Genomic DNA, 26,499 nt, shown 5'->3' on the forward strand with positions numbered 1-26,499 from the left:
ATTAATTTGTTGTACTTGCCAACAAGTATCTATACATTCGTTTATTAATTTCTTCCGTTAATTCTTTCTGAATCGATTTCAGTAATTTATTTATCCGCAGTCATGTCTGTGTCGACCGACTTACGGCTGTCAGAAAAAGACGGAGTAGGAGAGGAGAGAAATAGGGGAAAGGGCGACACAGAGAAATGGGCGAAAGGTAGACGATATCGAGAAGCGGAGTTCGCGTCTCGGAAATACTATAAGCAGGGTTGTATTGTAGGAGTAGACCTCCACTGCCATTGTCCGTAGGCGTGCGGGCGAACCTAGGTCTTAAGATCCAGTCTGGTTTCTTGGGACAAAGCCTCCGTGCGACGAGGCTGCTAACAGGGGAATGCACAATTACACACGCGTCGTCTGCTCCGTCTCGTCTGCTAAGAAGCCTTAATTAACGCAGGGCTTTCGGCGCGGCGCGACGTCTCGCCGCCGAAGTACATCTCGCTCCTTATAAGCGCGAGCCCCTTTCTTTCTCCCGTCGCGATACGGTAATCCTTTAATACGTTTATGATTAATCGTGTCAACCTCCTACGTAATAGGAATAACGCAAGCAAAACAATAAAGATAGATCACGGTCGATGAAGTTGTACGATTCGGGAGGATCATCTCGCCATGAAGTTTCATTTGCGACGATATCTCCAATCTTCAAGAGTATTGGAGATGATTTTAAGTATGTATGTATGCATATGCCCCTTCATCCCATTTTGTATGATCGACCCTTAACTCGATTGTAACTCCGAATCCGGCATTCCTCTCGCAGTTTCCATCCGCACAGGATATCGCGCATCGCACTCGTAGATCCTGATTGAAGGAGCGATCCCGCGGCGTAAGAACGGGGGAGGGCGCGTTATGTGCTCTGCATTATGGAGGTCGTCCGGCCATCCGAGAATGTCAGGGCGTTACATAAAGGCCGTTACCAAGGCGCACGGTGGACGACGAGAATCGTCGGGGCGCTCTCTGATCCTCCTCCCTCGTCGCGCGTCAGGTCCGAAAAGGTCAAACGTGAGGGAAAGACGCGCGCTCCCGGCATTCGACAGCATCATCAGCGAACGACGTTGGCAACGATCTCCGTTGAGCAACAACAAAAAAAAAACGCGAGATACGAAGAGCGGACGCTTGAACGAAATCTCTATATATCTTTTAAAAGCGTTTCGACAGCAGCAAGGCGACGTACTCGAGAGACCAGATTTTATTTGAATTGCGATATTGAAAAGTCTCCGCGCGAATAAATCATTAATCCTTACAAGATCGACGTTTAAAAATATTTAAAAATGTATTCGAAAAAATTTGACCGAGAAAAGAATGATTTTACGACGGCAGCGTAGCTGCACGTGTAACGAAATAAAGATTGAAGTGTTTTATTGTGCCGGTCCTCCCTCTGGGCCACCCGACAGCTGGGAACAGTCCCTCGGAGTTTCGGGCTTTCACGCATCCCTTTCCCTTTCGATAAGTACATAGGTACACATAAAAATAGCTAGTAACCTCTTCAGGTGAAGGGCTCCTGCGGGAGCTACGTTAGAAGCACGTGTCGTGAATTTTGGATATCCGATTCCGGGCGCGTACCTTCGTCATCCCCCTTCGTGTCCCATCCCCCACCCTGCCTCGGCACGACATCGCCAATATTCGACGTCCCGAATCCACCTTTCGCTCGGTCCTTTTTGCTCGGTCGTCTGTCTGCTCGACCACGATCGCGTTGTCTCTCAAAATCTATAGACTACCTATAACGCCTGCAAATCCAATGTTCGCGCATACGGCGACAATAAAGTATAATTCGATTCCCTCCCGTTTTGAGGGGGCACCGAGCCAGAAAGAAACGTCTGATTTATATCATTTCTCGCGAAACTTCGATATTACGATAACGTTATCACTGATCTCGAGTGAAAATTTTTCACTCCGAACAACGACACGGTAAAACGATTTCTCGCGCAAATCAAGCCGCGCGAGAACGTAATCGCGGCTATCTTAATAGCTTCGTAAGACTTCTCTGCCGTTACTTTTTATCACGAACAGAAGAAGCTTAATACGACAGCGCCGCGAATTTCCCGCGAGGAGCCGAAACTCTTTTACGCGCGGCATCGACGACGCCGACGGTGCAACAAAGTTTTCCGCGTTAGCGCGGCGTCGCATAAAACAAAAGGAGAGAGAGAGAGAGAGAAAAAGGGGAAAAAGAATGTTTCCTACACACCGCCGGGACTCGTTTTGGATAAGTTTCGTGCTAGTTGGAGACGCGTCTCTCGAAGGATTTCAAAAATTACTTACCAACAACAAGTCCGCCGAGGTAGACTAATTTCCGGGGAAGTTCGTGATCTGAAAAAAGAACGAGCCGCTCTCTTGATGCATTGCGATTCTTAACTTCACTCTGTTAAAATTAAAGCGTGGAACGCGTGTAAAAGTATGCGGACAACAGACGAGCACGCGCCCTTCAAAATGCTTCCACTTTTAATGCATATGTTTTATAACGTACGGAAGAGCATAGTAGCCCCCAGTGGGATTTGCACACAACATTCTACCTTCTACCTCAGCAAGTTTCGTGATATTATCACGTTTATTATCACTCGTCGCAAACAGAATGAAGAAACAGATTACGATATCCATTACGATACGTTTATCAATCCCTGTCCGCAAAAACGTTACGTTTTACGGATAAGGGGAGGGGGGAACGTCGCGTGGAATTTCGATTACACCAGCTATACACAGATTATCTTCTCCGAGACACTGTGTTTGCTTATAATTCAATTAATTACGTGTCATTGCGTACGTGAAAGACCTCGGTACTCACTACTTGCCGATCGATAGCTCGAACCTTCGGGTCCGCGGCATTCTATAGTTGTGGAGTACGATTAGTTCGTAACAATCTCAGACAGCGCGAGAAGTTATATCCGCCACGGTTACACAACGGTAGTTAACAAAGCCAGATACAGTAATGAGCGGTTTCTCGCTCCGCGAGGTAACGCGCGGACCGGGGGGACTAAAGATTAATTCCGCGTCAGGGGCACAAATCCGCGCGTGGCATAAATCTCCGGGCTCCGGGCTCTGGGAGCCCGAACTCCTCTTAAGGAGCGAGTATATACGCCGCGCGCCGCGCGTCTGCCTTATTCACCTCGGTTTACCTCCACATTACATCCCGGCTCGTCGGTTTCGTCGTGGCACTTCATCGTCATCGCTTTTGTTCGGTTATCTTCTGTACGAGACAGGCTGGAAACAAATCGGATGCGCCTCATTCCTGTTTATATACCGTGATTTCAAGAACAAAGGGATAATTATATGTATATAAAGACTGAAGATTGTGAAGGGAACTATAAAAGGCCGCTCATAATTTCCGGATTATTCAGAATATCTGGTGATATACGCGCATCTTAATCTTAATTTTAATTTGTTGTATATTTCTTTCACTTCTCTTTTCTCACAGTTAGGAGAATTCAAAAATTATTAATTAAACTATATATATTTATTTAATAATTGTTTTTCTAATTTAACTATATTTGTCTTACTGCAATATTATGAATGACAGACTACTTGTCTGAAGTTTTCTTTGTCTTTTACAAATAGTAGCTCAATATTTTCATGTCAGTTCCGCAAACGATTCCTCGCGTAGGTACATCATTAAATTTCAAAATTACAATCCCGACGAAATGTCTAAATCCCCAGACGACCGACGTTCGTTTCAAGCCTGTTCCGCTCGTCAAGATAACGTAAGCTGTGCGGGAGCGGGCAAAAAAGCACGGAACAAAGTTGAATTGATGCAGCAGCCAGGACGCCCATTTGGTAACTTTGGTAAGTTATAAAGCAACTTTCTCGTTTAAGACCAGAGTAAACTGAACGCACACTGAATCGAACCGAGCTGAATAGACGGCGGAGTGTACTGCCTGCTTTAGACTATGACACATTACACGGCGATCAAGATCGATAGTCGCAATTAGACGGTAGCTGTCTTAAGGGAAAGGGGCGAATAAGAAGTACAGCTGCAACTTTCTACGATGTCGCCGATGTGCAACGCGATGGTGCCGGGACGTACGGCGACAAAGAACGTAATATAAAATGCTCGGCGTCGAATAAATCACGTTCGCCGCATCCGCGGTTCTCGTCACAATCGACGGCGACGCGGATCTGTGTTCGCGGAACAGCAGCTGTATTTGCGCCTTCATCGAACCGCCGCGTTGAGCGAACGCGTTCTGTCGATCTCGAGAAAAACTAAGTTAGCTAGCGAGAGCGACCGACCGACCGACTTTCTTCAATTCATCACGGTAATAATTGTTCCTGCAATACGGGACGATTACTAATACGAGTCTAAAACGAGTCGTTCGTCGATTCCCGGATGTAGCGTTCGCATTTAATTTTGCGATTATAATTCCAGTTAAAACAGAGCGTCGAATTTATTCGCTCGGTCTCAATTAAGGGAGAAGACGTCTTTAAGATAATTTCGGAGTCCTTATGAGATAGGAGAAAATTGTACGCCCTCGAAACGCTTCTTAACATTTACGATACACCGGTCGAAATATATAACGACGGGCTAAGTTTCACAGAATTCGTCCTTATTTCCCTCAGTTTTGTAAACGGCTACGTACGTATGGTACCTCGGGGACTTTTCGTATTTCTCTACGCGAACGGCTCGCATAAAGACGCCATTATCAAAACGTCTAGACGGAAAATTCCTCCGAGGGAAGAGAGGCGTGTTCGATACGCACTGCCGGTATTATCTGCTGGATATTACGGTGCGAAAGAGCAGGTGGAACTAAATGTGTAGAATAAAAAACGAAACGAGATCATTGCGCTGTTAAGTACCGACGCGAATTATTAGCAATCGATACAAAAAGAATAATTGGAGGCGCTCTTCAACTCATGTTTATAATTTAATTAATCGCGCGCGCGTGAGAGCAACCGTCGATCGAACGTTGTTTTCGCGGATGCGTCGAATTTTACGTTGTGTCCCGCGATTATATGACAGCGGAATTTTGCATACTAATGCATATTCATTCAGTATTTAGCGCCGGCAACGAGTTCGCGGCATTAAATAAAAATGTAATTTGCCGCTCTGTAATTTTGAGGCTGTTTCACCGCGAGTGTGATTCAATTAGCGCGAATGCAAATTACGTAACGTGCCCGTTTATTTTCGCACAGGAGTTCCGATGTAGATAACAATTAGTGTATGTCAAGTGCCAAGTATTAAGCTAGCTGTATCAGGTAGTGTCAAGTAATACGGTGTCCCCGACAAATTGATTGAATGCTAATTGAAACGAATTTGTCGAATTTTTTATATCACATTGACAAAGTGGCACTTTTAAGTTTCAAATGATACTATCAATTTACAAAATACACGCAGTACACGCTCGTGATATTAAGCTAGTTAAACTGAAGAGGGAAAAGCGATATTATGTCACTGTGCGCGCTCAATATAACGCCGCGCGATGTAAAAACAGCGTACTTATATTTATGATAAACCGATGTTCATCGGGTACCTCAATATGCCGTTCGTCATTAAAACGTTTCGTATCCACGAGAATACTGTAATTACGCGGGGAGAGAATGGAATCTGGTAGCGAGCGGTCCACATAGCGTTTTGGACGGGAACGAAAACGCGACACTCGCATTTTGAAGTACGATCGAATTCCTGGCGTTCTCGCCGTTGCCCGGGCAACCGGATTTTTTCTCCGACGTCGATGGAATTACGCTGTTAATTGCAGTCAGGCACGAGATCTGTATAAAGTGCGAAAACGAAGTGGCAATTACGTTCTATCGACGAGCGAAATGTGTTCGTCGGCCTAGTGCCGTCATCGATCGCCGCGGAGGCGATAATTTTATCCCCATAGAGTAACTCACTTTTAGATTTTCAATATGAGTCAGTAAAGCTCTGAATTTCTTCCAAAGAGTTCTAGTTTGATACAATTCCAAAATAATTTTGGAGATATTAAATACAAGGAAATAGAATATTCTCATAGTGACCACACACACACCAGCAGCCTCCCTTCCTCTCTCTTTTTAGTCATATCCGTTTTCCTATTTTCCGCTTTTCCCTCTCCGCTTCTCCTTTCCCTTTGTAACTCTCTTCGTAATACTGTGACTTTGATTTTCTAAAGTACAAAGAGTAAACCGTTGAAAAATGTCGGTGTAAAAGAGACGCTAGCAGAAATTAGTGTGCGCACCTAACACTGTGATGTATAAAGAAGAGTTGCGCAAAGCTAAAATAAAAGAAAAAGAATTAAATTTTTCCAAAAATTTAATTCGAATACTAACGGAAAAAAGTAGTTCAGGGCTTCTATTAAAAATTATGTAAAATAGAAATTAATTTATAGTATAAAAATAACTATATACCACAGCAATATAAATAATTATCTTTATTTGATTCAATACAATTCGTTTGTGTAATCCTTTGGATGTTGCTGTGGTAGGCATTCAGTTATCTTCATTCGCTATTAAAAATTGAATGTCTCTCAACTTTAACTTTCTTTCACTTGGATACAATTAATATGTACAACAAAACCTCCTCGATGAGGATTTGTATAACGTCTGTATAAAATCTAATCTAAAAAAGATTAATTTAAATTTAAATAAAATTTAACTCGTGTACAGACTTAATACCGGTGTATCCTTGTAGGTCTATTCGGATATCCCGTCCATCGATCGACTCTCGAGAGATGCTCGCCGACGGCGGCGGGCTTAGTTGATTGAAAGCCAGATTAAAGTTTTTCGCGGATTCCATTTTCGTGGATATGAAACGGCTAAAAGTTCATTTCGCCTCACAAACCGTCAGTTCCGGGCCTGGATTAAACATCCGAGGTTATCGAATTCAATCGGAAAAATGTATACATTTGCATTCGTGATGAGAATACAGATTCGAGGAGTATATCTCTTTTTCTCTCTCTCTCTCTCTTTCTCCCTCGCGCCGCGTATCATGTAACTTTTGAAATAAGTTTATTTAAATGCATAAATGTATGCGTGTTCACGGTAGTCCGCGAATGAAGCGAAACTGGAGAGCGAGTTCCTCGCCATTTATTTCGTCCAATACACGTCACAGCGATATCGAGCACTATTTACGGCAATATGACATTATTTTTAATGAAAAAAAGTATACAGTTTCTTTTGATGCGCTTCGTTTTAGGATAATTTTTCAACGAAATTCAGAGATGATCTTTTCGAGATAGGAACGCCAAAACATTTTTGCAAATCATGCTTTCGCGTTTAGTGTTTCGTAGCCAGAAATCTGTTAATTTTGGGATATATCGCCAGAGGCAAGAGCTGGTTTCAATTAACGAATAACGAATAATACTAATCGTCCCGTTTCTGTAAATTCCATATGTAGCAAGACCTTGGACGCTCACGATGTCGCGATATGATACCGTGATCGAGCTTATTGCGAACACATGGTGCTAGGAGCGCGGTGCGAAAACCCGACGACACACACACACACACGATCGGCCCTATGACGCACGTCGCGCGTGAAAAGCGTGTACACACGTTTCCGTGATATGAGCGTGCGTGCGTGCGTGCATGCGTGCGGGACTGTCGGTCGTTGAGGACACCGGAGAGCCCGAGACATCCGGTACAATACCCTCTCGTCGCCGGCTCATAATGGGCTGCCAGTTCCTCGCATTGTTCGAAGGCTACATTATATACGCGCCTAAATTACCGCGACGCGAGATCCGCGTTTTCCAGACGCGGAAGTCTTGACGGACTCAGAGAGAGAGAGAAAGAGAGAGAGGGTGAAAACGACGGTGCACTCTAATGCCGCGATATCCTCGCCCTCAGTGTTCGACTTTCATTAAAGCCGACTCGCCAGATTTTTATTTTACGTTAAAAAAACAAGACGTCTGATTTAAATGAAGTTTTTTTCAGATACACGCAGGAATAACGAGGGGTCTCTTCTGATCGTCGGTCTCGCCAGTGATATCGCATACGCGTCGGGCTGTGCAGAATATTAGAGCTACGCACGGAATCGTGCGCGGGGTTCATTACCGCGCTTCCGGTCGCGCTTCGCGAAAGCTCGTCGGGTGATTACCGCGTTCCGCGCCCGCGTCGGGCCTCGGTACTTCGCACCGGGTCCCCCGTAATGAATTTCATTCTGCCTCGTACGACGTACGTGACATTATTAGCCTCGAGCAGAAGAGGCAACGGCTCATTAGGGAAGTGTTACGGCTTTTGATCCGTGCGGATCCATCCTCCGCGCGGTATGAATATGCACTTGATTGCCGGATAACAAGCCGCCGTCAACTCCCCGCGCGATGCAGCGCGACCGACGATCGAGAAACACCGGGCCGAATCGCGAGTGATAATAAATCGTTTGTCACGTCGCGGTCGCACGGTATATCGACGCATCACGCGTTAATAGAGATATAACGTTTACTTCGGTGCAATAATTGCACCAATATTTCTCAATCGAGAGTAAAAGCTCTCGGGTGACGTATTTAGCGGACAAAGCGTACCCGGGGAACTCGAAAGGGGACGACTTTCTCAACGTTGCGCGCTGGTAAGACGCGATTACCGGAGGCAAGTAAATACGAGAAGCGTCGTATCCTCTCAGCCGCGAAAGTCTCATTTTACAACCCGAGGCGAGGCAACACCCAATTTGGGAACCTAATCACCCCGGCGCGCAGATAAGGCCGCGCTTCCATTCTTCGCCCACTCGCTCGTTGCACGCTTTTGACAAGCGCGCAAGATTAATACGAGGATAATTCATCTTCCTTCGAAGACACCGCCGTTCCTCTCGCGATCCTCGCTAATCAGCGAGCGAGCGCGAGACTAATTTATTCCGTTGGTATTAGTATCGCGCGGGGTTTACGGCGCGGATAATTAATCTCGCGCTACCGCGTATGTGACCTTGGGGCCACGAGGAGGAGCGGAAGATCCGCGAGGAACCGACCGCGACGGACGCGGAAACGCTGCTAACGGAGGCCTCGCGACTCGTTAAGAATTCATTCTCGCGTTATCTCCTACATTGTCCCTCGCGATTTACCCTCCGATCACGATCACGAAGGCTTATGCATTTGCCTCTCGCGATCGATACGCTCCGCTCCGCTCCGGCCGTTCTCGCGCTGTTTTCAACTTCGCACGTTCGCACCGCGGATCCGAGGAGGCTAAACGTTTACGCAATATCGTACCACGTCAGTCTTGAAATCGCAAAAGCCACGTGACAGCCGAACGTCACGAATATACGAACGAGAATCCGCGGGCTTTAAAGGCCGGGAACGTAATTGAATCTCGCGAGAATCCCGTCTTTCTCCGCGAGCTGTTTTCTTACAATTTCCGAAGGAGGATTCACCGCTGACGCGAATCACGTAACGTCGTCGTGTTGCGCGGCGAAAACACGCCAAGTTTATACGCCGTGAGCGGCGCGGCGGTTGCGCGAAGAAGAAGAAGAAGAAGATATGTTTCTGTAATCCACACGCGGCGCCGACCAGTTTTTCATCGGCCTCCCCTCGGAGAGATAAAACGCGGAGGCAAGGGGCCTGGCCCCGCACTAAATATATCCGGAATATACCCCCGGACAAGAAAGCGTCGTGTCGAGTCCACGAAGCCTAAGACCAGCCTACTCTCGAGACCCTCGAGGGTCCGCGGGGAATATAAGCAGTAGCAGCTAATAACCGCGTCGACTATTAACCTCTTTCGAGTTATCGTCACTTATACGGCCATTAATAACGTCGACACGTCGTACGTTGTTTCTAATTAAACCCCGAGTTGTAAGGTATCTTTGCTATTAAATTTCAAATTAAATCGACCCCGCGGTTCGCCCGTTTGTCTATTCGGTAACAAGTTTACGCTGTTAACGCTCGTACGGTCTCGTCCGCGAGCTGATTACTTTACCAAGTAATACATCCGATATCTCTTCGTACATTTATATATAATTGATTTTAATCCTAGCGTCTCTAGCGTGTACAGTACGGCTCGGCGAGTCTGCACAACTAGTGTAACTCGGCGCCAGGTCGATCCCAGCGAGATCTTGGTACCAACAAACACGTGCAAAGAAATAACGAAGGATCAGGCTTTAAAGACGCAATAAAGTATCTCTAATCCCCGACGGGGTTTTCTCCCGGCACCGTGATTTCCTCGAAAACCCCCGGCTAATTTGGAGCGATCGTATCGGACGTAACGTCGTTAAGTCTCGCGAGCATCTCTATGCACTCCGAAGCATAACGCTGATGCGCGTCGTCGGCGTCGGGGCGGGTTGCGCGCACGCGCCCACATGTTTAATTCATGACGATGCATTACTCATTCATTCATTCATGCGATCATGCGGAAGGCACTTCCGAGAAGAATGCCGTAATAAGATTCTGGAAGAGATGTCTTCCTCGCTTCTCTTCCTACTCCGCGCCCGTCCTACCCCATGTTGATACTGTAAGACGCAAGGGGGACAATATAAATCGCGTGGACCGAACGAAAATAAAGAAATTCTTGCATCCGAATTGGCGAGGGAGGGATCTTCGTTAAAGAAATTCCCGGCGGAGGGACGGCGCGTTGTTTTCCTCCACCGTAGCGACAATGACCAGACACAACAGTCGTGGTTACACCGCACAAAGATACAGTTACGTTGCTCGCGCAAATTGGAGAAATACAAAATCGCGACGAGAGCTAATAATCCGCGCTCGCGAACCGTAACTGGACCGTACGTTCTCGTCCAATCAAACCTCTACGTGACTCATCAATAATGGGGCCCTTCGAGCGAAACTTTCAAAAGGAAAAAAAAACCGCTCGCATTGAGAATTACCTTTTGATTAGGGGGCATCCGTCGCGCACGGCCGCGTCGTCAACGGAATTATTATATCTCTCCCCTTCACCTTAGGTACGTTACCGTGCATTGCGGCGAGCCGCGCCGGCGAACGCTCCATACCGATCGCATACCGCGTTGCTAGAATGCAATCAAACCGCATCCGTAGCTCCGAATGCACGCGGCACAATAGCTATTCCGCCAAGGTTTTACTGAACCGAAAAGATCACTCTGGTAAAAAAAAGACGAGTTTAAGGGAAATGCATTTTCGGTTGCCCTTTGAAACGGCGTTACGGACGCAATTTCGAGACCTGCCTCCACTGACGACGATTTGAACAATCGAGATGTGAGGAATCCAAAATTCGCGCATCGATCGAATATAAAATGCGGTCCAAAACTCGAAATAAAGATTTTCTTGGTGGAAATAATACTTCCGTGCGTACAGCGTATAGCAGAATAGGAAATACATATAAAATTAAGAATAGTGACATTCGAGGAAGAAATTTGGAAAACATTATTAATAATATAAAAGTATAAAAAAATACAATTGTATGTACATATGCATATTGCATGTTACATATGATGTTTTTTCAGACCCAATAAGATGCCCACGAAACTCGAGGTGTAACGCATCCGCGTAATTTATTTCTGACGATATGGCGTCTAAATATAAACTCATCCAATGTACTCTCTCACCTCCGATGATTCATCCGAGGCTCATAGTCGAGAATAAAGCATGCAAATTTGTCTCCCTTATCTAATCTACCGCTATACATCTTGCGCACCGACGTTATATTTAGCAATAAAGGCACTCTCGCTTCCTGGAGTCGATAAAACTTCCTCGACGGCGACGTCACTCATGTCGAGCCCAAAAGTTTTGCGGCGCGCGGCCGGGCAGAAGTTGCGACGTTAAGGACAAGGGCCGTGTAGAAACGGGCGTTGGGAAAAAAAGGTACCCAGAGAGACGCGAGGCATATTTCTCTGCCCCGCGGGATTTGTATAATCGACGCATAAAGAAACTCGTTTAAAGTCGCCTCCGTCTTTTATACAGCAGTCGCGCCGAGTCGACGCCGTGCGCGAGAAAAATCGAGTCGAACTTCACAGGGCGTAACCAACGTTATGGGAAAATATAACGACGTTGGTCGAATCCGAGGCTATCCAGGGTTAACCCGGGTTTTCTACGATCTTCAAGCAACTCGGTAGATTTTCGCCGCTTCAGATTTTCGCTATACTCTTCACTACTCGTTCTTTTTTCGCCGCGCGTCAAAAAGCGGCCCTTTTAAAAGATTGTGAATGTAGGCAGCACAACTTTTCCTTATTATTTTATAAAATCGCGACGACTGTAAGTAATTACATATGTACAATGAGCGTAAAGAATCAGACGCCGAACACAATTAATTTTCTCTAGAGGAAGTAATTAATTATATTTTTATCTCAAGAGATGAAAACAGAGGAGACATGAAGGTTTTTACCTCGGTTTTTACATTGTTTCAGGACACTTAGTGAATAATATAAAAGTGTACGACAGTAAATTCCTATCTCGAATACATCTTAAAATAAAAATTAATTATTTAAAATTTAAAATAAATTGTTGTCTTGATGCATTTCCTTCCATATGCAAGATGAATAATTCTCCGCGGTAACGAGGTGTCTCACGAATATTACGGATCGATACGCTTTTCTTAGTTTAGTATACTTGAAGTCGCGGGGGACCGGTTTGTCGACGCCGATCGATAAGGTGCGACCTGATTTAGCGAAGATTCCACCGAGAGGTGCTCCCGAAACAACACCACAGCCAGCGTTCCAAAAACCCGCGAATAAACATCGAAGTTTTCTTTCTTTTAAATTCGTATTAAATTTTCCAGTCTCCGTCTGCGTATACTCTGGTGATGGCTGAATACTTTTTGTTTCGTAGTCTGCACCTATAAGTTTCTTCTCACGTGAATAGACGATAACAGAGATGATTATTGAATAATATATAACGTAATTATCTAAATAGCTACTACTGCTTTTATTTTCTCGTAAGGACAAATCTGTAAAAGTGCGTATAGCATGAAAAGCATTTCTCAACCGTTTCGACTTTACCGTCGAATGGATCAGACGGCTCGTCGTACTTAGGCGCGACAGAACGAGAGGGTGAAGGAGGGAGCATAGACGTCAGCTAGAGGCTAGAGTAGACCCGTTCGGTACAGCTACACCGAGCGAATTTAACGTGTACGACTGTATGGTCGCGTGAAACAATAACTTCCGACGCAGATGCACAAGGCACCGTAGCCGTATTCTGCATCCGCCCTGGTTCGCTGCGCCTACATTGCGAGCCGCCGCTGCACTCATTGTCGTAGACAATTGAAAGCGACAATAGCGTTCCGCGGGTAAACCTCCGCTCTAAATTACGTTACCTAATAAATTAATAACGCGAAGAAAAGCAGGGCGCCGAGAGAGGATCGAGTTTTGAGAAACATTTATCGTACAGAATGCTTCTCCGCTCGCGTAAAAGCTTCCACAATCGCATGCTTTCGTCGCGCGAAAGTAATCAAAATTTATGTCTTCGCGGCCACAGTATCGTCTCCTCTCACGCTGTAAAAAGTGCAAAAGAAATCGAAGCTGCCGATATCCTGAAAATTTTTCGGAAATCTCAAAGCTTTCGCTGGTCTCGATATTAAGGGATTTCAATGCGCTACCTTTCTTCACGCTTAACTTTTCGCTTCGTGGATCTAGCCAGGTCATGCTTGACGGGATACCTCGCGGTTACCAGCGGACAGACCGCGGCCGGAAACGACGTTTCCTTCCTCGTGTATATAAGGACAGTGTCAGCGAATGCTGCCCTACAGCTCCGTTTGCCGCTTGACAGCACAAAGAAAACCGATTGTATCAATGGAAAAACCATTTATATCAAACAGGATAGTCGCTTTCAGCCAATGCTTTTGGCTGAAAGCGACTTTTATAAAGCGACTGAAATAAAAGATTTCGTTTCAAAAAACGACTGACATGAGTGCTATTTCGAATTATTAAATAGATTATCTTTTCACTTTCTTTGCTTAATGCATTTTCTTTATTGTTATCAAGAAATTAGCATCAGATTTTGATATTACAGAAATGCATACATTTCAAATTATCCTAATTTTTCAAAAAATTTTAAGATACTGGGCATTTAAAGAACGAGAAAATATTTTTTCGTATATCGAAAATTTTGTTGAAATTAATTTAGCACTTTTTTCAAAATAAAATTCTATTAAAAAGACTAACACGTTTTCTAATCCTACAAAAAAGTCCTTCAGACATAGTTTAATCTGCGTGTATAGATCTATTTCCACAGGTCCTTTATGTCGCTGATTACAGATTCGAGATAAAGACTATTCAACTTACAATACGATGGCTTTAGAGATTCCATTACGGCCATCATTCCGCACAGTATTATTCGGGCCGGTATACAGTATATCTCGTTCAATTTCTGACTTAGGTACTAGATAAATGGCCACCATATAAATGGCCAGTCGTCGTCGAGTAACCAGTTGGAGTAGCAACTCTGTGGCGCAGTTTCCAACTCGAATCCCACACCGAGACAGAAAGAGAAAGAGAACGAGAGAACGAGAGAATGAGAACGAGAGAGAGAGACTGTCGTGCTTTTACCCGTGCCGAGTCAAGCCGGGCGCGCTGATATCACGTGGGATTTGAGACAAGGTGGCCTCGAGTCGTTTCAGCGCTATATACGACGAGCGGGTTTATTATTGCGCGAGCGGGGAAACGTCGGGCCGGCGAATACGTGCCGCCCCGTATAAAGCGATTACATTATCCGGGTGCGGTGCGCGCGCCCTGCCGCCTCCACTTCCGGAAAGAATAACTCGCGACGGTTTTTTCGAATCAATTTTTGGCGGAGGGATCGACCCGCGAGATGATTTAATATCTCTCGCAACGGCGATATCGGCGGAATCAATACGCGGGCGAGATAATAACGGGGAGAAAGAGAGGGGGAGGGGGCACGAGGCTCGCATATCGCGCGAAGCGCCGGTTGTGTTATCGTCTGTTACCGAACGACGTGCAGGTATCTACGTAGCAACTTACGCCGAGTATTCATCCGTAAACTGGGGCACGCCGCGTGCTTTTGTAATTCTATCTCCGAAACGTCATCGTAACGGCGATGCCGGTAAAAGCTCGCGATAACGAGTTTAGTTATCCTTCCCTCTCTCTCTCTCTCTCTCTCTCTCTCTCTCTCTCTCTCTCTCTCTCTCTGTGTCTCTCTCTTTGCGCGCAGGTAAATTTGCAATCTCGGCTTCCTTCCGCCTGTATATACCTTCCGCAAGCGCATCTCTCCGCGCTTATCGTTTGTCTCTCGTAAAGGAATTAAATATTCTACTGCAGCTCTCTCGTATTAAATTCCAATTATGCGGTGCACCATTCGCTTTCACTCGTGAATCAAAATTATATTATAGGATTGGCTAACCGTCGATTGATGAGTTAATATTATTTTATTACTTACTTTACTGGTGATCGAATGAAATATTTCATTTCTCCTACAGTTATTATTACTCTGGATATTTTTACCTTAAAATTCATTTATCTCATTGCAACGACGAAAAAAACTACAGTGTATCATTAACGTTACATGCATCAATCAGCAACTTAAATATTCCAAAAAGAAAAAAAAACGTTTCATCGTGATATGCATATTTAACAATCATATTACGATGAGATTTCACTTTACTTGTAAAAAATGTCCTGTAGTCAGCACGAGTCCTTCTACATCGAATTATTCGAAATATACAATACGCATCGATCCGCTAACAACGGAAATATTCAAAGTAACCGGAGTTATGCGGTTCACTCAGTCGAGTAATTTCTGTCGGTTCCCGAAGATTGATGTGAAATGAAAATAACGATGGTGATCGCAATGAAAGGATATTGACGCCACGTGGAAAAAACGACGAACCAACAGAACGAGAGATAAAGTCGCCAATAGCATTTTCTCAATAACGTGATCGAAAAGAAACCCGCATCGAGGCGGTAAAGTATATGAGACAAGGAAAGGCCCTGGTGATGGTTTCGCGTTAAAAAAGTCCATCGGAGGGAAAACTCGATGCCCGAACGGCGTGGCTCTCACGAATAAACGCAGGCCTAGTTTGTTCGCTTCCCTCGTCCAACCCCGAAGCCAAAGTGCGAAATTTTGCGGCGGCACGACCGGCCCGTACGATAATTTTATCGCGCCGAGACTGGGTTTCTCGAATTCGCTGCTTCAGCTGCGCCTACTCGTTTACGAGGATCAGGTGTCTCGCGTCGCGTTCCTCACCGCCAAACGTCTTGCCTTGCAAAACCTAAACGCGCGCGTAAGACGCGGAAAATAGCGCGTAAGTCGCTGGGGCCCGGTCGGCCCGGAAATCGCCTAATACGGAACGCACGCGCGAGGTTATTAAACCTACGATCGCCTGTATAAAATTCCGGATGGACAATTCGAGATTCTGTGTCCCGACAGGCGCATTCGGACTTTAATACAGCATGTTCTTTCTCTGGATCGTTGTAAATTACGAGATTCAGGAACGCCCGTCTCGGTGGGAGATGCAGATTAGCTTGTGCGGACATCGAAGGAACGTAATACGTGTGCAAGCGCGCCAGTACTCTCTCATGCACACGTATGTACAACGTTTCTGTGACCTACGATAGAGCACGTTCAAACAGAGAATGCTATGTTGCACACACACACGCACACACACATATCAAGAATAGATGGGTAAACTGCGTAAAGAGGAGAATGGAGAACTGCCAGGAGGGCCGGAAAACGGAAGCAACGTTGTTGCTTCGGTCTTCAGTGGCGGTAGTTTAATTAGTTTGTTATCCTTTTCATTTAACTTTGTTTTTCCCTCTTCGCTTCCGAACGGCCATACGCTGTTTATCGCACGTGAAGATTTTATGAAATATCCCGGGGAGCCTCGGCTCTACTTTCTCTCTTTTACGTCTTCTGATATTTTTCATACCACAGAATTGGTACATAGGATTAAATTATGCTTATATCTATATGTATATGCGCAGACAAAACATTTTCGTCCTCCTAAGTGAGATAAATCTGTGCACATTGTGGAAGAACGAAGAAAAATGTAAGAATCAACGCTACCCTGAATTATTTAAATGCTATTCGATGCTTCTAAAAATATTTATTGCATTCGTAATGTATTAATTTTCTCTGTTGCAGAAAAAGCGCATTATGTTAATTTTATACATAATCAAGATAGAAGTTGAGTCAGAAGGAAGAAGCATAAATTAAGGGAAATAAAACTTGTGTGTGAGATGAAAAACGATTGGCACCACCACACGTAAATAACTTACTGCTTACATCTTTATCGAATGCTTCGACGCTCCGACGATTGCACGATCGAGAGACTTTACGACAACAAAACGGGTATGGCGTTAAAACGAGCACTCGTCCGCGATAGTTATTCTTAGCCGTGAGCGATCGATGTAAATTTCAAATTCGCGGTGAATCAGGCCGAGTGATTCAGCTATTAACCGTTATGCAAGATCGTAAAAATGCAAACGCCGTCTCGGCGAAACGGCGCTACGCGTTTAGCGGAGGAACCTATGACACGGAAACACATTCGGCAATGCGAGATGGCCCGGGGAATCTCCCGCCGAAGTACCCGCGTCGATTTAGGAGACCCGGCCGGTTACGGTATTCCCTCCAGGTATCGACAAGGGAGTAAATTACGCGCGCATTATGCGGCGCTCGCTGCTTACGTACGATAGAGTGTCGGCCGTCGTTATTTATTGCGACTTTTATCCGCGGTTATGGACGCGCGGCGAACGGAAGCCTTGGGAAGGTCGCGGTACCGTACCTTGAGATTCAAACGGATCCATCGAGACTCGAGAGGGTCTTATTGGCGATGGCGCGTTACCGAGTACTCCAAAGTATGTACATACGTTTTTTTTTAACGTAAAACTGAGAGATCCAATAAGATACGAAAAGTTATTTCTCCGAGCTTTTAAGCAAGCGCATCGCGAAGTATCTCTATTTCCTCCCGACATCGGATTGAGTAAACGTACTTTGAAGCATCCGTTAGTCTCCTACGTGTCGTGATCGTTCAAGGATCATCCCTAGCGTAAATAGATCTTTCACCGTCGATACGATGAGAAATTGACGAGATAAGATCCGTCGTGAAATTAAACGAACAAGAGAGAATCGCGGAAGGTGCGCTCGCGCACCATTATCCCCCGTCGGGTTCGAACAACGATTACGTATCGCATTTCTGACAGGTGTCTGTCGATATCTAGCGATAGCTAACGAAGAGAGAACGAGAGACGAGAGACGAGAGAGAGAGAGAGAGAGAGAGAGAGAGAGAGAGAGAGAGAGAGAGAGAGAGAGAGAGAGAGAGAGAGAGAGAGAGAGAGAGAGAGAGAGAGAGAGAGAGAGAGAGAGAGAGAGAGAGAGGAATGTGCAAAACAACTCATATCGGGGCATTGTTCGATCGTTCGCGCAATCAAGCGGGACGCTTTTCTTGCCTCCGTTCTCGCGTTCTCGGTCTCGGGAGATTCCATTGATCGCGAGTAAATCGCGATCCCCGTCGTCGTTGTCCTTCGTGCGGTCGTTGGATGCACCTTGCACCACGACCGGCTACCGCAGCTTGCCGACACAATTGCGCGCACCTCTCCGACCGCGTGCGTCGCGATAAATAAAGCGATATTACTTACAGCCCGGCGGCGCGCCGTAGTTTCGCCGATGCTTTCACCTGCGCTCGGAGCGTTTAAGAAGCGACCGGCAATCGCGTATTATTCCGCTTCCGTTCTCGACGTTCTCGTGGAAGGGAGAGCCTCGACGAGAGAGGAATTCTCCCTCTCTATTTCGCGCGGTTCTCAATTGTTTTGATCTCATTACCAAATCGCAGTTTGCAAGAGACGCGCATAATTTGTGTGCAACGATATCGCTCTCGACTCTCTGAGAAAAAGAAGAAATTTACCTCGAAATTTACGTAAAAACAAATTGTACCTGACAGTCATTTGTTACACAAATTGTTCGGTTAATACGTTTATCCCTTCGAGGGTACGTTCGAGAAGCCCACCTGTACCGCGCTAAATCGATGTTAATTAAATTTTCAGTGTTACTATAGCAGGGCGCCGCGCTTAAAGTGTAAATGGAATTAGAATTCATTGGGACAACGGTAACGGGCGGTAATTTTAGGATCGTCGTTTAATTCGAACAATTCGAGTCGCGCGGAATCGAGCTCGCACGCTCGCATAAAAAGGAGCTTTGGTCATTTCATTACAACCGTAATCGCGGTTGAAGAATATTGTGCAATTTTAAAAGCGCGCCACGTCAAACCCGAATTGACGGGACTTGTCCGTCATCTCGGGCATCTCTATCATTCTTTTTTTCCATCGATGCGAATCGACGCGTTTAATCGGGTCTTCAGGCACGGGGATAAACTCGCGCGCGCATTGTGCCAGCTGTCACCGCACTCTCTGTCTGCGAATTACGCGGGCTTACGTCGCGAATAACAGCGCGCGTTGTACACGCTCGAAATTTACCCAACGACCGGATCTGTCTGGAATCCCCAGGAAAATGCGCAGCGATATCGACACGGGCGCTGATCGATCGAATCGTATTCTCTTCTGTTGCATTTCGACCGGAAAATACGAACGCTGATATATTTGGAATTTGCGCGACGACGGGCGCCTATACGTTGTATTCTCCCCCCCCCCCCGCCCCAATAAATGCCGCGAGTTTATCATTTTACAATTATAATTCTATGAAATATCCGACAGCTACGCTGTTATATCCGATCCGTTAAATATAGATGCGAGATGCGATTGTGCGCAACAACAGGTTTCGTTATCGAAAACTCTGCCTGCTCTCTTCGCTGTAATAATATTTATATTTTCCAAAGCTCATCTAATAAATTCTTATCAATATTTATCGGTAGATATTACCTGTTGTTTTCTACGGACATTTGTTTACATATTATCGTATCACGTTTACACGTATCTATAATAAATATACTTCGGTAATGAAGAAAGTACAATTATACGAAAGCGCCCGCTGAACAAAACACGCCAAACCTTTTTGTAATAAGAGACAAATGCACTAACTATAATTATCCTATTAGTTTGATTCAATTATCTTCAGCAATTACCGTAATGCGTTTTTAATAATTAGATTAATCGCGAAATTAGAATTATCCTTCATAAACCATTTAAATTCAGAATATATAGAAGAAGTTATATATATATATATATTTTGCACTCGCGTTTTATACGATTCCATTACGAGATTGCATTCTAAAATTCCTACATTCAACAAATCGTATCGAAACTACAGTGTCGAGATAGCATTTCACCATACAATCGCGATACATAACAGATTTTCAAAGGGGCGATTTCCTGAAATTCCGATTTCAAAATTCTCATCTGGAAAACGATCTTTGCTCCAAACTAACGCGCCGATCTAATTGACTAAAGTAGCACGGAATTCGTAACATAACCGACATAATTTGAGTAATTAAGTTGACGTCATTGATAAATTAGGGGAATAACGACTATAACGAGAGCGTGGGACTCGAACCGTGGAAAATGCTCTCTGGCTGCTGCGCGAATTTCTCGCAGTGCGCTTTAATATTCGCGACGTAACGACTCGGGAAGAAACCGAAGAAATTTTATTTCGAAAGAAGAGTCGTTTTCTCCGAATCGTTATCCGACACCTGGTATAAACATCTATTAATTTACAAATCTTTCTACTATCACTCTGCTTCGATGACGATTCCCTTTCGCGTCTAAAAGACGTGTGGGCGAGAACAGAAACGTATACGGGCGAAAAAAAACGTTCATGTATAATACAGCTGGAGTATTTCGGCGCGGAGCGAAGCGCAATAACTTGCGGGCATATAATGAGCAGGACGGAATACAAATGTTCAATAATCGAACGCTGACGGCGATATTTGCGTATTAATTCCTTACGTTGCACTATCGCGCGCGTTATCGCGCATTTTAACGTTTCAATGTCGCATCCGGCGAGTTACGCGAACGGAGGGAAAAAAATTATTTACGTTACATGACCTCGGGCGCGCCGTGAACCGTCGCGTTGGGATACTCACGATAAATCGTATCAATTACCATATGCAAATGCAAGACAAAGCACCGTTTAATAAGAGCGCCCCGTGAGTCATGCGTGTAACGACCGAGGGCGATCGAACGACGCGACGTTTCGTCTCGCAACAGTTGTAGCTGATTGTAGCTTAATTAATTTAAATAAAAACCCTCCGGAAAGCGACGCTTTCAAAGAAATCTTTCCCCCCCCTTCCCGATACCTCCTTAAGAATATTGCGCGAATAGACCATTTACTGCTCTTCTCAAAACAAGAATGAAATGAACAAAATGCGAAGCACTTTGATTATTTATGACTTCCCAAAGATGAAAATCGAGCGTCTGTAAAGAACCGGTTTGCATAGAAATTACAGAAAGGATAATGAGAGAATGGAATAATGTGAAGTAAAGCTTCTGTTTTTCAATGGATTCTATAATTATAACGGGAGATAATTATGAACAATTTGTCTTTCTATTACATCATTTATCTATTTTGGAGATAACGCTTATTACTGCCCCATTACCGAAATGTTGATATATGTCGCCAATTTATTTCACATCGCAAGAATATTATGTATTTGCGATGCAATTAACCAGAATTCGTATGCGCGTGCTTGTTATCCTGTTAAACAATCAATCGATGTTATACAATGCCCATCCTATTACCTTGCGACCGTACGAGGCAATAAACAGAACCTCATTAATGAGTAAGATACACACACATAGTAGCACGGTCTATCCTTCGTGCTGATTATTGACGTTGACGCAGGTGAATCACGTCATTTGGCAAAATAGACTGCAGAAATTAGTCACGTTACAGCACATATCAAACCCCCTACCCGCGGTTGTAACCGAGGGATATCCGAGCCATTTCGTCGGGATTATATCTCGACCGCGGACGTTTAAACTAATATCATTTAAGCGAGAAATACGCGTGAAAATTATAGAACTAGACTGTATTTATTAACAACATGATAGATATATTATATGTGTGATTAAAACGTGAAGCAATTTCATAAATTCTTTATTATTGCGTTTCCATTCCAACGAAATTGCTAGAGTATCAACAATTTAAAGCTACGACTGCGCGCATATTTGAAATTCGCGAATTGCTACGAATGATTTTGGAATTTAGAAGACATTCAGAGACGGACAAAATAAAAAGCGATTCTTTATTTAACTATTGGAAAATAAATTCACACAATATTCAACGTTGTAAAAATGATGGAAAAGGGAATGTCTAATAATATATTACTCGAAAAAAAATTAATCGACCTCAAATCCCGATAAAACAATCTGCAGATAAAAAAGTAAAATATCCTGTTCATTTAAAGACCACTAAAAACAGCAATACGATGATACGAAAGAAGAACAGTATATTCAAATAGTACATTTTTACATAATACAATATACAGTGCTACGCCATCATCGAACAGATCTCTCGTTCGGGGTTATTGACATGTGGATCGTCAGGAAGCAAATCGATACTGCGAAAGACTCGATGATACTCGCCCGCAGAAACGGCATACCGATTGCTAGCATACAGGCCATTCTGTCGGCGCTCCTCGATTAAATATGGATCACGGAGGCACGGTCGTGCTCCATTCCTTGGAAATGCGCGTAACGCACGCGAAGGTAGCCCCGAACGCGTCTGTTAACGGCTCGGAGAATCGTTCGACGAAACGCGATTTGTCTGTCACGGTACAAGAGAATAACTGCCAAGATACCGAGAAAAATTATCTAAACACGAGTACGGAAATAGGTTTTCCAGCTCCGCCGGGAATTACGCCGTCGTGTTGAAATAGTGTCGGCTATCACGTCCGTGAAAACCGACCTGCTTTTTCGTTCGTCGGAGGACCTAGATTCGACGAATGCGAAAGCACACGGCCTGCCGTTAAAAATTAACTTTCCGCCTTACTCGACTGTTGATATCTCTTTATTTCGCCCAACAATTACGGCTGTATTCCTTTTTTTATCCGTCCGATTGACAGTTTCGAGCGACAGCGGAGAACTGGCCGATCGATCCGCGCGTTGCCTTCGTACAAATTGTAATCATGTAACGACGAGCAAAGCCAAACCTTTCTCGTGTCCACACAGCGGATATGCATATATGGTGTGTGTACACACAGGCGTGTAGGACGCGCCTATTTCATATTCGACACGACGACACGCAACAACAACGGAGAGCCGCGCGATCGGGCATAATGGAAAAATTGCGAAAGCGGAGCCGCATCGAGACAATCCGGTACTGACATTTGCAAGTGAGATGCAATCTCTGGGACGTGCCAGCATAAATTTGTTTGTAATAAGTTTTTTTCATAATTCACCCGGTTTAAAATTGAAGAGAAAAAGAACGGGGAGCAACCTAATTGCAGGACTTAATCAAACTATGCGCTGCTAACTCTCGCATATTTTCCAGAAAAACGCGGGAGAAATGTATAAAACAAAGGTTAAAATATTACTAATCGCTATACGTGAAATAGGTAAGAGGTTTTAGATATGCGTGTGCGAAACGCACGTCGATTTATTCAAATCAGAATCTCGATCAAATGTCAGGTCGTAATATGCAGATATATATTTACATCTCAAACACATCGATAAAAAAATCTAACAGAAAACGCCTATAGAGATAAAATCGCTTGCACACACACACCGCGCTATAGTTTATAAATATCTAAATACGAAAAAATGTCTGTCGCTTTTAAATATTAAAAGGTGAAATTTAAACCAATACCACGAGTTAAATAACATTTTGTTATTTTTAACTATGTGCGTCAAAATACATTATTTTAACACAAAACAATGTTATTTTATCTCCATTAGTTTAGTTACATTAACTTGTTTTAGTTAAATTAACGACATATTGAGTAGGGGCAGTGGCGACTTATATAGGAATGGTTAAAAATGACTCGAATTGAGTATAATTTGACACTACGAATTTAAACAATGCAGCGGAATCTTTACGAAGGGCGACACATCGATCAAATAGATTATCTTCGACGATCGCCTGACGCGCCTTGGCGTGCATTCGTACATTCGAGCGTATTGATTGATAGATAGCTCTTCGCGGCGAAAAATCGGTCGTAAATCGGCCGGGAGGCGCACGATTTAATTTATGGCTACGGGAAGTACGATCGCTTCTAGGAATCGAACGATTATCGGCTCTTTCTCCCCGCCTGCTTTCTCTCAAAGTCCACAATGTATACCTCCATGGAAACACGAGCCGATGGCAACGAGACTAACGACCGTCGACGGGGTGCGTAAACAGTGGTAATTATACGTAATGAATATGGAAAGGAGAAACGTAATTGAATCGAAGAGAAACTACAAAATCAGTATGAATACGCCGTCGCGGTAAAGTGTTGCAGAATGGTCAATTTAGACTTGGCGAAACACGAATATCCTGAGAAATGAAATCGACAACGCGCTTTCCCTCTCTCGCGAATACTCGCGTGCGTCTATGATTTATTGGATGCCATTTCATTCATATTTTATGGACCATTTCGACTGGCGTAGAACGAATCGTACAATAAAACTCCTACACTCGAGGAGTCATCTCGCACGATGATTCACGATTCGTTGCAATAACGATTGAGATGCTGCGACGTTTCTTTCTCCTCTTCCTCCTCCTCCTCCTCTTCTTCTTCGTCGTCTTCTTCACGGAAGCAATAATTCTTTAGAACGAAGCGCCGTTACACCGAAAAATCGAATCTACGTATAAGATAAACGTGGCGAATTTATCTGATCTATGATAACTATGCGGTACAGTTATCATTAATAGTTTGTTTTTATCGCATTGCAAATTTTGTAGAAATCGAGGTAGGCGATTCGAGCGATTGAAGCTTGATTGGAAAAAAAACCTGGATATTTATTCAAGAAAATGAGACGACACAGGCCTCTGTATTTTCACAGAAAACATGGAACGGAAAATATTTGCAGAGGAGAGATACTAACACGATATCGATAACAATAACAGTAATAATAAAACAGCAGTAAAGATATAATAATTTAAGAGGAATTTTAATAGACAAATAGTATATGACGAAGTTTAATTCGCAGATAATATACTTTCTATCATACCGAATACGCGTAAGTGTGCGTGTAAGATTAGATCGCAAAGCGTGATATCAATTTGAATAAATTAACAAATATGAAAAGCCAATTCGTTAAACCGAAAGAAATCGATTAAACACGTTTGCATGTCTTTGCCGGATGGTATACGGGTATACATACATAAACGCGCATATCCGTTTCCATCCATATTTCCACGCAATTGCGTGTGTTTAATTACGCGTTTAATTATCACGTTAATCCGGAGAAAGATACGACTCGATCGAGCAGGATTTTCTGCAAGGCACGATCCTATATCCGCGATTATTCTCGAGTCTACCCATTCGGTGCCAAGCTAATTCGACGAGCGAAAGGTAGAAAATCAATTAAGCCGCAGCAACTGTACGTGAGAGATACGTTCGATATCTCAGACTTCTTCACACTTTGCACTTTCTTTCGACCGTGAATTTTTCGGCACATCAAAAGACAATTCTCTTCTAATCTGCAATTGAATAAGCATTGCTTATGTATAACTTGAAGCATGGGAAAAATTTACAAAAATATAGGATTGCAAATTGCGACACTAATGGTATATGGCAAAAATCTGTTATTAATATGTTTAAAATTAAAATATGAGTTAAATATTATATTAAAATGCAAGCAAATGAATAAATTACGTGCGTGCAGTTTGAGAGAGCGTTAAATTTGCTTAAATTTTGTTAATTATATTTGTTTAAAGCTAAACTAAAAATTGAACATCTTTTCACTTTCTAAAGGCCTCATTCAATCGTCGAAATATTACACGTGAATTGCGGCGAATTCGATCTGCCGCACTCCGGAAAGAAGCGTATCGACAGCATAATTTCAGTTGAAACGTTCGCCGGTGCAAAGTGGCTTTAGCGCGGCTTCCATCTGGCGTACACGGGTCCATACGTTATATCTGCACGTGCCAATATTAAATTCGCGTACATTCCAGGGCGCGGTCCAACCACGAGCCGATATCGCGCACGTTTGCCCGTTCGCGTACTAAAGCATTATATTCTCTATCGAACAGAACAAACCGCCGCCATACTGTACACGCCTCGATTATGGTTAAAGACGTCTATTAAGCTGGCACCGTTTGAGTACGATGGAGAAAATATATGAAATTGTGGAAACATATACGGGAATATCTAGTATTGTTTTATCGCAAATTTGTCACTCTAGTCCCGATTTTATTGCTCCGTTTCTCGCAAAGAATAATGGCTGTGCCAGCTGCAGTTAAAATTTAAAGTCGAACGAAAGAAAAGGGAAAAAACGAAGATATATTTGATGCTAATTAGGTCATCGCTTCGGGAAAAGATAAGCAAAAGTTTTAGTATGATCAGCATGTTAGATGCGTTATCTATAAAATATCTAAAGAAAAATATGAGATGCGTAAATTTGCTGATTGAGGAAAGCTAAGAGGAAATATTGTGGGAACCGTTCAACATTTTACCGCTTGATAAATCTGATATCACTGACGTTTTATCTGCACGCCACGTAACTTTTAGTACCGACAGATTCAGAAACGATGCTTGTTTCCCTCGCAGATCTATACGCGATAAGACCGTAAACATTTTATCGCGGACGGCCCATAATCGTTATCGCGAACGCTTATCCGTCCGCTTCTCGTTAAGCCG

At 43.9% G+C, this 26,499-nt stretch overlaps 1 protein-coding gene across 8 annotated transcripts in view; it reads right to left on the bottom strand.

Annotated features, from left to right (window-relative positions):
* The window catches only part of LOC139785583 (uncharacterized), a 94,741-nt gene that overhangs the window by 24,655 nt on the left and 43,587 nt on the right, over window positions 1–26,499 (bottom strand). For 5 of the 8 annotated variants that reach the window (XM_071724776.1, XM_071724795.1, XM_071724794.1 and 2 more), the window contains one exon: window positions 2,293–2,340. The exons of the other annotated variants lie outside the window; for them this stretch is intronic. The gene's annotated coding sequence lies outside the window, so the exon portion shown is untranslated. The remainder of the gene's footprint in view (window positions 1–2,292; window positions 2,341–26,499) is intronic. 8 annotated transcript variants of the gene reach the window in all.

Source organism: Temnothorax nylanderi, unplaced genomic scaffold (assembly GCF_030848795.1).
Source record: "Temnothorax nylanderi isolate EJ_2023f unplaced genomic scaffold, tnyl_v1.0 TNYL_tig0008_pilon, whole genome shotgun sequence".
NCBI lineage: Eukaryota > Metazoa > Arthropoda > Insecta > Hymenoptera > Formicidae > Temnothorax > Temnothorax nylanderi.